The following is a 15,113-nucleotide window of genomic DNA, read 5'->3' on the forward strand; positions in this document are numbered from 1 at the left end:
ATGAATCACTCGGGGCTGCCGGTCGTTGATTTGGGGCAGGAAGTCCGGAGATCTTTTTTGCATATGACAGGCTTTCGCTTTTCAAAGTGGCAAAGCGAGCTGTCCGTGTTTCCATCTTCGGAGTGGGCGCAAGCAGCCAAGGGCTGCTCGGACGGGATCTGACCCGCTGCTGGCGGGGGAAACACGGAGAGGGAGCGACCGAGTGCGCGGGAGGGGGCAGGTGCTTCTGCTGCGGAGATATTCCGGGGTTCCCGATCTGGAAATACGGCCGATTTAAGAGGGGGACCGCGGGAGCCGGTTGTCGTCTTCTGGAGCGCGTCCTTTATTTTCCTTGTGGTCTGCAGCGCACGCCGTTAATCCCTGAAGGCATTAGGGAGAGTGGGATTTGGCACCGTATGTGGGGAGAGGAGCTGTCTTAACCTTTTTAAAACGACTTCTCTGCTAACGGGGGCAGCGCTCTTGCTATTAAAGCAGGGAAGCAGAGTACCTGGCGGTGACGCTTCGTTTGCACTTTCTGGCTGCGCTGAGTGGGTGTTTTTATACGTTTGAGTTTTCAGAGATGAAATTAGGGCTGCGAGGTTTTTCTGGTGTTTTTTTTCTTTTTCTTTCCCCCCCCCCCCCCCCCCGACTCAAGTCTCTCCGGCTGGAGTTGAAAAAACACTTGAAGGTTTTTCCAGGGATTCCTGTCGCTGTCGCTCTGCGATCCGGAGGGAAAGGAAAGCCTCGAGCAGGGAAGGGGTGCTGACATGTTTATCAGCTCTCCTGCTCCGTCCTGGCAGAAAACCTTTGCTTTCGTTTACCCGTCCTCTCGGTAGCACCTCATAAAAATCCACGCGGAGAGGGGAGCGCAGTTGTCAGGGGGTTAATCAAAGAAGTGCGAGTATCCTCACGGGGGGCGGGGGGCTTGAACACGCTCTGGAAACCGCGGGGAAGAGACGGCGTGCCCCCCGTTTGACGGCAGGTTTAATACTTGCGCAGGCGAGAGCAACTTCTCCCCGTGCCCCTCCCGGCCGCCGGGCGTTGCTCCGGCGCAGGCAGCGCAGCCCGCGCACGCCGGGGACCCAGAAGCGCACGAAGGGGGCCGCACCGCACGGCTCCTCACCTGGGCTGGGAAAAGCCCCGTACGTTTGTGCCGTTCGCGAGTATTGCCGGTAGCGAGGAAGCCCGGGCTCGGTGGCCTCTGGGGGCGGCGGGTGAGAGGCGGGGAGCTCCCGGGGAGCGGCGAGCGGCCGCGGCCCGAGGAGCCGGGCGCCGCCGTGGGAGCCCCGCCGGGGGACGGGACCTCGCCTCCTCGCCTCGCACTTCGTGACACCGTGGGGCTCCCAACAGTCGCGGCGGATCTCCGGAGAGGGCGGATCCTGCCGAAGGGCTGCTTGTGCCGAAAGGAATCGGGGGCCCGATCCCGCTGCTGCTAAAGTCGGGGAGGGCAGGATTAGGCCCTTTATAATTAGCTCCCTTCTCCTCCCCTCGCCCCTGGGGGGTGTGAGAGGAGGAAACAATAGACATCAAGTGCTGGGTTCGCTTTTCTCTGTGTGCCTTTTAAAGTACTAATGCTATGTGGAGGAAACAGAATTGGTACTGGCTGTCTGACACCACCTGCATTTTTTATTAACAACTTGTTTAATAAAACATTTTATAATTTTCACTTATTCTTTAAAGTTGCTGATCGGGAAACAATACACATGTAAATAAATTATGCATGGGATAAATTAGGACAAAAGCAGTAGGACACATAATAGGGGAAGGGATGCAGTGCACAGTATTTTATCCTCATGTGTCCTTCCTGACAATGAAAGGGAGCTGAATGACATTTGCATTTCCTCTGTCTGCGTTTTGATTGTATCTCAAAACCCACAAACGCCCCCTACAGAAACTGGCCACACAAAGGTTTTGCTCTGAGATGGGGGACAATGTAGATAGAGACTGAGAAATCCTAGCTCAGGTATCAAGCAGCTCCCTGTGTGTGCTTGTGCATTTAAGTGTGTCCGATACTCAGTTTATCTCCGGCACTTGGACACATATGTGGCCTTGTTCATGCTAGACTAGTCTCTCGGGATAATGTATTCCAGTGTACCTGAGCATCTGTGGGAATACATTACATAGAATAGCTTAGTGCGTGGAGTCCCTTATTAGTGATTGGCACCTCCTTACGCTCAGCTTGCCTCTTTCTCCATCTAGCGCTCTCTTCTCACTTTCTGGTTCTCTTTTGGTGCTTTCACCCCTTTGCTCTTCTCCCCTTCACTTCCTCTGGTGATCCAATCAACCTGACACGACTGCCTATTATTTCTGCCATTTAATACCTTGTTGTTTACCAACATGGTGCCTCAGGCAAAAATACCAGAGATCTAAGTTTAACAGATCTGCCAGGGAAAGACGGCAGGTGTCTGGATAAACACATTCTTCTTCATCTGTAGAAAAGGCAGTATTCAGATAGCTGTGATGGGACAGCAGTGGATTTGAAGTGCTGGATTTGTTGGGTTGTTTTTTTCCACTAGCCTGTGTACCTATCTCCATAGTTTTTCTTTCCATCTTCTTCTCCTTTGGATATCTTAATATGGAGACATTTGAGCAGTGCAGTAGAAGAAACAAATGCAGTTAAAAAGTATTCTGAATGACTTCAAATGTCAGTCAGAAATCTCAGCGGGCTTTGTAAACGTTAATTAATTAAACCTCTCAACACCCCTGTGAAGAAAGGATTATTGCCTTTGTTTTATGGATGGCTAAACTAGGACAAAGTGGTTCAGAAACTTTCTAATTCAAAGATCAAGTCTAGAATGCAGCCATTCAACTTCCAGTGTTAGCACCTAGTCCCATTTCTTCCGTCTCTGCCTTATTAGTGATGTGCATATGGTACCATAATGCATTTAATGTAATTAAGACCTTGTAATTTACGAAGTCTTATCTAGAAGCAGAGCTGGTTTCCCCCCAGCCCTTCTCTGTCTTTACTCCCACAGCTGACTTTTATTTCAGGTTGTCAATTAAACATACTCACTGGAACTTATGTTAGGCTATTGCCTTTTCTGCGTGCGAGATTCCCTCATGCCGTGTAGCTCTCTGCCTGGATGCTCACCAGAGGAGCTGTTGCCTTCCAGTAGTTTGGCCTTGGAGTAGCGGTGCTGGTGATCTCCCTTTCTTTTGCTCAAGACAGCCTCTGGGACAAAAGAGGCCAACTCGGGCTCGAATGCTAGGCTAGGTCACTTGCATGCTGACTGTATTGACGGATAACTTTGATGTGCTTGGGGACACTTATTCCCTGCCAGGTGTTTGGGGACCAGATCATTGCAGACTTGTGTGCACAGTGCTAGAGCTGACCTTATAAACCCTACCAGCCCTGTTCTGTCTCTGCATTCCTGCTGCAAACACACAGCAGCGGTCGGTTTTCAAATTGCTGTACCTTCTCAGATAAAATTGCCTTGACAGCCAGCTCCGACCCCTGGGCTGCCAAATGGCCATCCTTGTGATGATGAATTCTGTGGCATGAGACACCTGTGAAGAAATGGTCTGTGCTTGCATCCCTGTTTCATGTTGGCAACAGACCAGCGTGGCTCTTGGGGTCTTGTATGGCAAGAGTATTTCATTAGTGATAACTCGGGCTTGAATTCAAGCTGCGGACTCTTAACTGGAAGGTCCCGTATCCCATTACCCATCCCTGAAACAGCCCTATGTCCTGATTAAGTGCTGATGAAGACTGATTTTTTTTTTTTTGATGTTGTTGCATAAGCATCTGGTTGCTGATCTTTAATATTAAAGTGAAAGTATAATGTGCAGTGCTGCTTTCAGCAGGTGGAAGCAATAAAATAGACGGACAGTTAGGTTGCCAGTTCAGTGTTTACCACTGATGTGGAGGTGATTTTAATGTGGCTTTGCAGAAGGGAATTTTCTTCTGCTTGACAGAACAGGGTTGTTGGGCACATTAAATCGCATACCAGAATTTCTACAGCATTTCCAATGTGGCTCTGAAGTCACTTAAAAACATAAATGAGCCCTAGTGTGACGCATTTCAAACTAAAACTGTTGTCCACATGAAAACTGTATTTTCTGTATCTCAGCACCAGCCTTCAGAGAAAAAGAGGGATGAATATTATTCCATTTATGCAAGGGAACATGAGCATAAAACCAAAGTCATTGGGGGGCAGAGAAGCCAAGTTAAGAAGACCTGAGGATACACTGGTTTGAATATGAAAGAGTCTGATAAATGATATGTTACTAGTTACAGTGTTATGTCTGGTTCCATGAGCTGCTGTTGCATGATTAGTTGTTGCAGTGCTTTTGTAATTTTGTTTTGCTGGTATTCTAGTCTTTCACAGTCTGTCCAGTTGTGTGAATGGATGGAGGTTGTATCACAAAATTGTCGCTGAAGAAAAATTTTTTAAAACACGATTTGTGGTGTGTGAAAGCAATGTTGAACTATCTGGGTTGGGCTACAGAGGCCCAAAGGTATGATTTTTTGGAGGGTGTAATAATTTCAAGGTAAGCCCATGTCCAATGGGCTGGGTGCATAATGTCTGTTAGATTGGACTCACAGTGTCTGAGTGGGAATAGTTTACCCAGACCATGCAGAAGTCCGATACACAAAGCAAAATGGGGATTTGTCTTCAGTCTGAGTCATGGTGAAGGTAATGTGGCTCATCCTTTCTGTAGCCTAATGAAAATTGATTTCTTCCTCTGCTTTCCTAAAACTGGAAGCGTGGTATTTGGAGGTTGCTCTCAAGAGCAGACTTTGTCCATCTTGTATGTCTGTCTTCTGCAATTTATGACAGTTGGCTGTACCTCTGCTGTCCCAAAATGAGGCATTCCAATGCCCCCATTGGCTGCAAATAAACCATCTTTTAGGATTATCGTTTGCCGAGTCTGGTGTTTTCTCACTCTGGTTTATCTTTCATGTCAGAGCTGAATTTCTTTGCTTGGTAGATCAATTTTACAATCTTGGTATTTATTCTGGGCTCATCACTGTCTTGTCTGTATGTGATGTTGCCTTGAGCAAGAACCGTCCCTGTATTGTTTATCCCCGAGGACTTGTAGGAGTGGAATGAATCTGTTTCGGGAGTTGACGTTTTTCTCCCTTGGACAGACCGACCTCTGATCTGAGGATTCCCTGGCTGGGGTGACATACTCCCACATGCAGAGAAGCAGCACCAAGGCAACATTGCTTAAGGCCGGTTCCGAGGGCTTCATTAGGACTCTACTGCTCTTCTGGCTTTGCCTGGCAATTGTGCCCAGGATGCAGAGGCTGAGGTGTGTTAATCACTTCCTTAGTGTAGATGCCAGTTTTAGCACCGATTTGTTTCTGCTAAGGAAATTTATCTCATCAACACAATCTAAAAGAAAGCATACTTTTACAATCCTTTTTTTTTAAACAAAATTTTTCAGATGGACGTGTTTCTTTCTTGTCTTTAAAAATTTCTCTACAATTTGTGGAACAAACCCAAATACACTGGACTAGTGCATGAGAAGCAGAAAGTGTTTTTCCTTTCTTCTTTCTTATTTCAAAAGAAAGAATAAAACTGCCCAATGTATTTTCACTGTCTAAACTGAGTGACATATAACACAAATATCATGAGTGCTTGAATACTGAATGTTTAAAATTCTTATTTATCTTTCATAGCCTAAATTATTAGAAGTATGATGCTTTTTTAATTGTTATATATGGTTTATTTCCCAGCAGAGCATATTTTAACCACAGATTCCCAGCAGATGTCTCAGAGAAGAATAATTCGGTGTCTCAATGGCTGCTGGCAAATATCCTTCTCACACCCCCATCCCCTTCAGTATGGGAACAGCAGGAGTATGTCAGCATGTGTCTCGGTTTTCAGGTTACCTGCCTGAGCCGGGTGCGGTCAGAGAGTTGCAATTCCAGCCACATGGAAGGTTTCACTGGCACCCCAGCACTGTCTGAGGGGAGACTTCACAGGGAGTCAGTGGAGCAGCGAGAGCAGGGCAGGGACGGGTACTGATGAGTGTGCACTAGGTGGCTGTGATCAGCAGCGTGTGCTTGCCAAATCCTGAGTCATTAATTTCGCGTTCTGCTGAGCTGTAGCTGGGAGAGAGTTCCCCGCTCAGGTGTTGATGGGGACACTGACTACATCAACGTTATTCTTCTGGTGAGAAAGGCTGGAAGTGATATTTAATATTGCAGTCCCTTGTGACAGAACTGATCCAACCTAACTGAGGATCATCTCTCCGTTCATACAACACCGTGAGTTGTATCAGTCTTTGACATCTGATAATGCTGTCCTTGCTTTCTGATAATTTTTATAAATTAATATAAAATGCCAACTGTAACACGCCTATGAAATCTTAGTATGCAAAAGAAAGGAACCCCACATAACTTATAGTTTCTCCCCCTTGTTTCTTCTCAGATTCCCCCTTGTGATACAAGGTACAAGGCCTTGGTTAAGACGTTGTGCTAAATTCTCTACAAACACATGGCTTAATGCTTCCTGCTTTGCAGGTCTCAAAAATCTAAATAGGTTGGACGGTGCAAAGAAAATCAGGTGCAGCGCAGTGAAATAAGGCCATGTCCCGAGTTGGTTAATTCCAGTCTGCCCTACCGCATCAGCTGGCAGGGCTGATTTGATCTGATCAGATGTGGGCATGCTACTCCTGCCAAAACGCAAAGTACAGTGCTTATGCTGCTTTTCTGCTTTGAGTTGGCTTCATGCTAGCCACAGGAAGATAGATTATGCCTGTTGGAACAAAATTTCCTCTTGAAAATGTTTTGGGTGCTTTTCATGTTTTGGAAGAGTAAGTGAACACCAGTTCAGTGCTTTGTGTCATGTGGCTGTGAAATTTTTGGTCTGGTTCTAGGAACTTTGCAGTTTCTAGTGTTCCTGTGGATCCACAAGCCTAATGTGATTAGTCACGGAATTGGGAGAAAAATTGAAATGGCCAGAATTATAGCCCAGATAGTTCACTATCCAGTGAACAGTGCTATAAGGAAACTTACAATGCAGACACAAAGTTAGTATTATTTCTTCAAGGGAAAAGTAATGTCCGTATTTCCATTTCCTTCAAGAACAGTTCTGAAGAAAGTCATCCATGGATTTGTGGCTATTCAAGTATTTTGGCCTCAATATTGTTTCCTGAGAGACTGTGTTTAGTCAGTGATGGGGACAAATATATTTTATGTTTATGACTACTTTAAAACCTATGCAATCTGAATAAGGAATAATGGAAACAGTGGTTCAGAAAGCTGTTTTACTGCTGAACTCCTTTGGTCTTGACCATGAATAAAAACTGCATCATGTTTGAGGCTGCTATCCTATTGAGTGTTCAGATAAATCACTCACCGGTGTCCAATATCAAAATTATAACATGAGCCCACTTGTATCTGCAAGCTTACCTTGATTGCTTTTGCTTTTTTTTTTAAACTATCGAAGGGTGTTTTGAAGACTGTAGGTTTTTGTGTTTTCTATGGACTCTTTATCCTTTAAGTTTTCAGTTCGTTAGCATATACCTGTTGATGTGAAATATGGAATAAATCAGGAACACAATTTTAATTCAGAGATTAGTACCTTTTAAAGTTGGGGTAGTGCAGGTTAAGAGGCATGTGAGATATGATGGGCGAGGGTTGGTGATGGGAAGACTCTGCAGTGAGCTCTTTCTCCGCAGGTGTGGTTCAATTGCAGCATTGAGATACTTCTACTGTTTCATCATATCTGACTAACCCTTTAATTTTTAGGAGGTGCTTCTCCAAAAAGGATGTGCCCCTCTGTTAATTTTGGTGATGTTAGTCCTCGGTGATCAAATGGCATGTGGATGAAAGCGATGTTAATACCTCCCCAGGTGGAATGGGGCCCCAAAGACTTCTTGCTTCTCTCTCTTCTCCTGTGCTGATACAAATGAATGGGAACTTGGTCAGGTTCGCTGGTGTTATGTTGACAGCAAACAGGCATTCCTGAGGTTGAAATCTAACCAAAAAATGTTGATGGGGGAAATATGTGGAAAACCCGTCTCAATTTTCTGTCACCAGATCTGATTTGTTTTTGTCGATAGTCTCAGCTAAATGTTTTATCTTCTCCTAGCTTCCCTCTCCTCCGCCTCCCAACCTCTTTCCCCCACTGACCTCTACTAGCGCAGTCCTAGCTGTTGATTTATCAGGTCAGGCTAGCTCAGCACTGTGTGGAGATTGCTTTTAATTAACTCTCTTCGTTTTTTCTAACCTTCAGGGAGCAGCAACCCTTTAATGATTTTAATATTTTATCTGGATTTATATCCACCTTATGTGTTGTTTGTTGCTCTGCTTCCTCACACGTTCTTCTCAAGTCATTTCCCAAAATGAAATGTTTGTTTCAGGCCCCTCATACAGGATGAGGAGGAGAGTTTTCAATGGCTTCTGGACTGGGAAGACGGACTCTCTATGATCTACCCTGGTGTTTTGGAGGAGGATGGGGAGTATGAGGTGGTGCATTTTGGTGCTGTCTTGGAGCAAGACTCGCTTCAGTGTTCTGCCTCTGTGCGCAGGGAGAGGCAGCTTTGTTTCGCGGTTGCAGCATGGCAGATCAGAGCCTACTGAATTAAATCTGACCCCTGACTTGTTGTATGGCATAGATAAGTCATGAGCTTATTTTCACAGTCAGGTATGACTCTCATGCTAGTCAGGCTGAGTAGAGGAGGCACTAATGTAATTACCTGTTGCTAAAACGTAGCTAACTTCCTGTGCATGAATACAGGTCTAAAGGAGAGTCCCTCTTTGCCTGCAAAAGACTACCTTTGCCTACTGTGAGTAGCTCTACCAAGTGAGATTTCTTCAGACTGAGCAGAAAGCAGCTATACAAAATTTCTCCCACCTGGAATTTTTTCCTTACATATCCTACAACGAGGATTTCAGGAGGTTCCAGCATGAAAGAATTAGGAAAAATATATCTTATTTGTAATGTAAAGTATGTGGCACTTTCATGCCAGAGCAGGAAAATGCTTTATAATCATGCTTAAAGTAAGCATCACAGTCCCTTTCATGGGATTATTTTCTCCGTTCTTCTGATGGGAGGAATGGCATGCACTGACTGACTTGGTGATGGTCACACTAGTCACACCGTCAACCATTGACAGAATTGGAGGTTTAGAAGCCATGTTGCTTTGCTTTTGGTGTTGAGTGTTAGACAGTATATATGTGATGTGTTGAAAGTGAATGGGAATCCTTCCTTGGTACCACTTCCATGGCTGAGCTGAAATTAGGGGCATGGAGAAAGAGTGGGAAAGTGAGTTTAGACTGTCTGCCTGGTTCTGATGGAAGAAGTTCACTAATAAATATCGCTAAACCATCCTTAATGGCAGTGGTTTATGCCTACAGCTGATAAAGGCACTGTTGGGGTGCAAAGATTTTACCACGGAAATGAACCAGATTACACCAAGTGGCAAGTAGTTTTGCATTTCAAAATACACATGCTGCACACCAGACAGTCTGTTCAGTACAATTCACGCATTGAATTCAAAGTAATTGGTGTGAGAACAGTTTGACACAATTTATTTTACAAGGCTACTTGTAAGTATGTCTAAGTGTATTTAAAGCCCCTTTGTTGAAATGGCAGAAGAAATGAAAAGTTCCCAGATCTAGTCCTCCCTTACTGAGGAAAGTGACTCTGAGGCACTAGCTGAAAGGAACACAGTCGTGGGTGCTACTCATCAAAATATTGGCAGCGCATCACTGCATAAGATCATCTGGTCTGTGGTTTGTGTTTGTGTCTTTCCTATCTTCCTGTGCAGTCCGCTTTACTTTAAAAAAATAATTGTTTGGGTGTATTTTTTTCCATGTTGTTGCTGCGATTCCACAGTAACTAACTCCTGGCATTCTCATCTGACCAGATTGCAAATGTATCTGGTTCAGGTATTCATTCTGCTGAGTAGATCTGAAAGTAAATTCCCTCCTCCCCTATTATTAACTTTCTAGTTTTGTTTCCACAACTAACTTATCCACGAAGTCCTAGAGTTAGGAGAGGCTGTCTCTCCTGACACGTCTTCGGAATTCCTCACACACCATGCAAAGTCGAAACCTGGCTGGCCCTCAAAGGGCAGTCTATTTCCCAGGCTGCTGTTTCCAGCTACCTTCTCCTCCATGCACCCCTCGGAGGGGAAGAGGAGGAACAGATGAGGGGTGAGCACTCTGCCTTTGGGAAAGGCTCTGACCTGAAAATGGATTGCAATTCCAGCCGAATGGTTCCTTCCCTTGGTAACAGAATTGCCCGCCTGGGCTCTGAGCTTTTTGCATTAATTCCACCTCTGCTAAACTTTCCCAGTCAATTAACCATGTCCATCTCCTGCTCTAGCAGCCACATGTGCTTTTTCTGCCGCAGCAGGGTTTTGGAACAGTAACTCCCTGCAGCCTTTGCTGCAGCAGTTTTCCTCCAGCATCTTCCCTCAAGCATGGTTATCAATCAGCACCTGTCAGGTTTTTCCCCCTGACACATATTTTCAGGGCTGTAGGACTTTGACCTTTTGCTTTTGTCTTTATAAGTACTATTTTTTCCAATAGGGGCCAGCTCAAATGCTGAGTGTTAGGTCTTTACACTGATACAAAAGCTGCCTGAAAATTTCAGTTTTAGTGTGAGGAGATTCTGCTAAACCTGGATATTTCTTTTGGTTTCTGTCATTTTGCCTCCCTTGGGTTTTGATTTTGCTTGTCAAAAAGGCCTCATTAAGCTGGCCAGTAGTTCTCGTGTGGTGTTCCAGGCAGCACCCACAGTGCAGAGGTCTCTGAGTAGGTGGCTAGCAGGACTGGATAAAAAAGTAGTGAGTTCTTGGAGGCTGAAGTGTCTGGGAGATGCTCACCCATGGGGTTTGATGTAGACTACCTTTGAAGGGAATTCTGCACACGCCTCTGCAGCTGGAAGAACGGTTTGGATGCTGGCACTAGTGGTCTCTTGGCAACGCACTTAAGGGACCATGACAGTGGCTTGAACATGATTTACTTGCATGTTGTACTACCGTCAAAGGTCAGGTTGGGCTAGAGTGCCTATTAAAGCAAGAGGCTATGCTTAATATCTTGTCTTGAACATGTGGGTGAGCCTGGTCCTGTTTCTAGTGGGTAGGTACCTATATCATAAAGGCTGCCATCCCAGTTGGCACTAATTGGTTCCTGTGTGGGTACTTCCAGATGAGAAGACAAAGACCAAATTGGCCACAGAGGCTCAATTAATAGGAGCATAGGTTTAAAAGACGGTTCCTGCGTCTTATGTCCAGTCTCCTGGTACCATGTCAGATAATCCCTTTCATAAACTGAAAAGTCCTTGTCTTAAATCCCCACTTGGACTGTTTGTTCCCATTACTCTTCTTGGGAGGATTCCAGAACCCACTGCTCTGATGTCTGGAAATAGCATTTTAATCCCTAGCCTAGCCCTACTTGTGACCAGTTTATACCCATTTGTTCTGGTGCCAGCATGGAGTTGTTAGTGTAAATACTATTGCTCCCTCCATGTCTTCCTCTCCAATATCATGCATTTGCACGACACTATTATAAGCCTTCTCAGTCTTTGTTTTGATATACTAAACTGTTTGTGCTATCTTTTCCTTTCCTTTGGTCGCTGGAGTATTTATTGTCTTTGTCTTCTCTACTCCAGCTTGGATTACTCACATTCAACTTTCTTGAGTGTGAGTACACAGAACTGTACTCTGTTCCAGGTGAGGTTTTGCCCTCTAGAGTAACTTTATTTTTTACCTCTTCTGGGAGTACCTTGCTTTTGCATTTGTTTGTGGTTGTATTGTGCTGGTGGTTCATAGTCATGCTGTGTTAGACTGATACTGTTACGTTTCTTCTCCTGTCCTTTCAGCTGTTGTTCTTGTGGAGATGATGCTCTCCAACATATAAAGTGAAATTTATACTGAATTCACTCCATCTAATTCTTCTTGCCTGATATTCTTAATTTCCTTGATGTTCCTTCAACTTGTGTAAGTGGCTAACTTCTATCAGCACACATACTTTTTGTGCCAAGGTCATTAATGGAAATACTGAATAAGATCAGTCCCCAGACCAATCCTTTCTGGAACTCCAGAAGTAACCTCCCGTCAGCCAATTAGTGTCTCTGTTAGGACTTTACCAGTGTCCAACCCTCTTTCAGTAGTTTTTCAGTCATATCACCATTCTTGTACTAATACTCATCTTCTCCATTTTCAGTAAGTTCTCATATAGTACTGTATGAAACATTTTCTGAAAGTCCAAATAGCTAAGAAGAAGTTGTCGAGAATATCAGTATCTTATGAAAGCAAGATGTCAGGTTACTCTGGCACAAGGTATGGATCTTGCATCTTAGTTGTTTCCTTGTTCAAGAGTGTCTTTGATTATTTTGCACTTAAAAAACTGCATGTGAGTAAACTCTGGCTCAGTTAGCCTTACTGCAATAATTTGCAAGGTTTGTGTTCTAAAACAATTAACAGAGAGTATTTTGCTTGCTATACTTCAGTAATATAGTAATAACCATGATTTGCAGTATCTGTTTAAAGAACTTGCTAGTAGATGTATGGTTTCATGTCGCAGTTCTTGGGCAGAGATTATTCAGAACTTATGCCTTGACTGCACAAATGTCTTTATGGCTTCCACCTCAGTCATCCCACTGAAGCACAACATTCCTTTAGTTCTTGGCCTGTACCTACATTATGTTTAATCTATGTACCATTCTACTGCAAAACAGCTGAACTTTCTTTGATCACTTTTATTTTGATGTCTGAAGAATATTACTATTTTTTAATAGCTTTTGCAAGTTCTAACTCTTGACTTTGGCAATTCTCCCTATACTTCCTGACCTTTAAGATCCAATTTTTTCTTCTGTTACTACTGTTTTCTGTTCCTGAAGGGTGTCTGTTTAACTCTGATGTCCTTTTCCAAGGTAATTATTCAGCCAATAGCTTCTCCATTCTTTCCATACAAGTTTCAAACAATTCTTGCATTTTTCTCTTAAAGAAGTTCCCCAAGTTCTGCTGTATTCCACTCCTCTCGTGCTTAAGGAGCAGGTTTGAAGCACTCAGGAACAGGTTCGAAGCACTTTGTGATGGTGATGGGAATTGCACAATTTTGTACCTATTCTTGGACTGCAGAAGACTTAGACCACATTGATCTAGGGCAAACAGGGGCAATTCTGCTTAATATTAAGTTGTTCTACTTAATTAGATCATGCCTAAATATGGCTTTTAAAAGTTCATCAATGTGAAACAATGTTGCATCTTTCACCAGACTTGCAACCATTAAATAAAAATCCAAATGAGCAACTTAAAATTGATTTTTTTTTCTTAAATGATGATGTTCCATTACTCTCTGATGTTATTGGTCTTATTCAGAGAAAACTGTGTGTATGCATAATCTATGTATATTTGTGTGCGTGTATAATATAGGAAAAAAAGAATGTATTTACAGATGGTGTTTAGGAAAACATGGTATTGTTCATTAACCAATGTCTTGGCATTTTAAACATTTCCATATACTTTTTAATGATTTATTGCAGTATATGATTCAACTCTTTCATACTGGTCAGTTTCAAAAACTCATATAAATAGGAAAAAATGATACGTATGTACATATTTATTTTTTTCTTACTAGAGGGCTCTGGGAACTTTAAAAATATTACAGCACTCTTTGGATCAATGCATATCCCAGCAATCCCTTGCATAAGTGACCTAAAATCGTGTGATCAAACCTCTTCTCCCCTCCCCATCCCTAGAGAGATATTTGTAATTAGATAAAATGAGGACAGAATATGCATAAGTATCTGTTATGCTGGGATTCCTGCCCAGAAAGGAAACAAATGGCCTGAGCTGGCCATAATCTTTTGCACCCTGTGTACTATTGACAAGGCTACGGCTTGAGATGTTGGGAGTTCAGGAGCAGATTTTTGCTGCTGTCTTATGGTAACCTTTCTAAATTGACTGTTTTCCAAAACAAGTGGAATTACACAGCCTATATTGTACTCATCATTAATTGTTGGGGACATGTAAGAGAGGGCCTGATTCTTCAGTCTCGTGCCGTAATGCAGTGGAAGTGAGTGTAAATTACTGCTTCTGTGGTTTGGAAGTGTTTCACATTCACTTTGCCCAGATGTAAATGACCACATGAAGTGCAAGACAGTGGAGAACTGGGCCTGGAGTTGTTGTTGGTTATTTTTTTCCATTTCATCTAACAGTTACTGCTTGCCTCTGGTTCTTCAGAGGACGGGACGGTGGGGTTCTGTGGGCAAATTCAGCCCTCTCTAATCAAACTAAGTAGCCCCTTTGAAGTCTGTGTGACAGGTTGTCTAGTATTGTGATACTACACCATGCAAGAGGATCAGATAGGTGGCACTTCAGGAATCTGGAGGCTGCTTTATGTACCATTGCCGTTTTCTTCTTTCTCCCAGTGTGTATGGTAGATGTCAGCTCACCCCTCACAAAATTCTAGTTTTTCAGTCCTCTGCTAGATTTATGGTTTTTGTCTTGTGACTTGGCAACAGTGAAACACAAACCCTGGGCACTTACGAATCTGTCAGTCTTCCTCAGGTATCCCAGTTGTCGGTGAATCCACTGATGAAAAGCTTTTCTTGGAGCAGGCGGGCAGTCTGCGTGCTAGTCTTCCTCTCTTGCTTTGCTTCAATGTCCTTGGGGTAAATGTCAGTGAAAGTAGGAGAAGTGTTTTGATAAAAGGAGGGGCAAGGTCATATAAAAAGCATGCCCTGCTGCACATTCCCAAGGAAGGTATCTATCCAGCGTTTCCATTACTCTGCCTGGTGTAGCTAAATCAGGAATAGAGCCAAGGCCATGCTGAAATGTGATTCTTTTTTTGAAATTATGTCCAGTTTGGCATCTTTTTGAGCTGAGGAAGTTTGGCTTGCTCTCCTTCTCCACTCACAGTAATTTGTAGAGTGGGAGATTTGGGGTGAATCTGTGTTTTCTGTGCTTACAAGGCAGCAGGAGCTTCTATGCCTGGGCTGGAATGTGTTGTTTCAACACACTGAATGTGAAAAAAAAAACAACAAAACTTTAGCTTCATACAGGCTGTGGTTTTTGTTTGTACTCAGTCAGTGTGATTTCACTGAAGTCAAAAAAGTTATGCCAGTGTGAGAGACAAACCAAGTCTATGTTATTTCAGGACAACTGTACTACCAGAGAAAATTCCTTTTATTCCCCCCCCCCCCCAAATTTTAAGAAACTCCCTC

At 43.7% G+C, this 15,113-nt stretch overlaps 1 protein-coding gene across 1 annotated transcript in view; it reads left to right on the plus strand.

Moving 5' to 3' along the window:
- Positions 1-15,113, plus strand: part of DPF3 (double PHD fingers 3) — a 169,310-nt gene that overhangs the window by 589 nt on the left and 153,608 nt on the right. The window lies entirely within an intron of this gene.

This window comes from Aptenodytes forsteri, unplaced genomic scaffold (assembly GCF_000699145.1).
Source record: "Aptenodytes forsteri isolate BGI_AS27 unplaced genomic scaffold, ASM69914v1 Scaffold3, whole genome shotgun sequence".
Lineage (NCBI taxonomy): Eukaryota > Metazoa > Chordata > Aves > Sphenisciformes > Spheniscidae > Aptenodytes > Aptenodytes forsteri.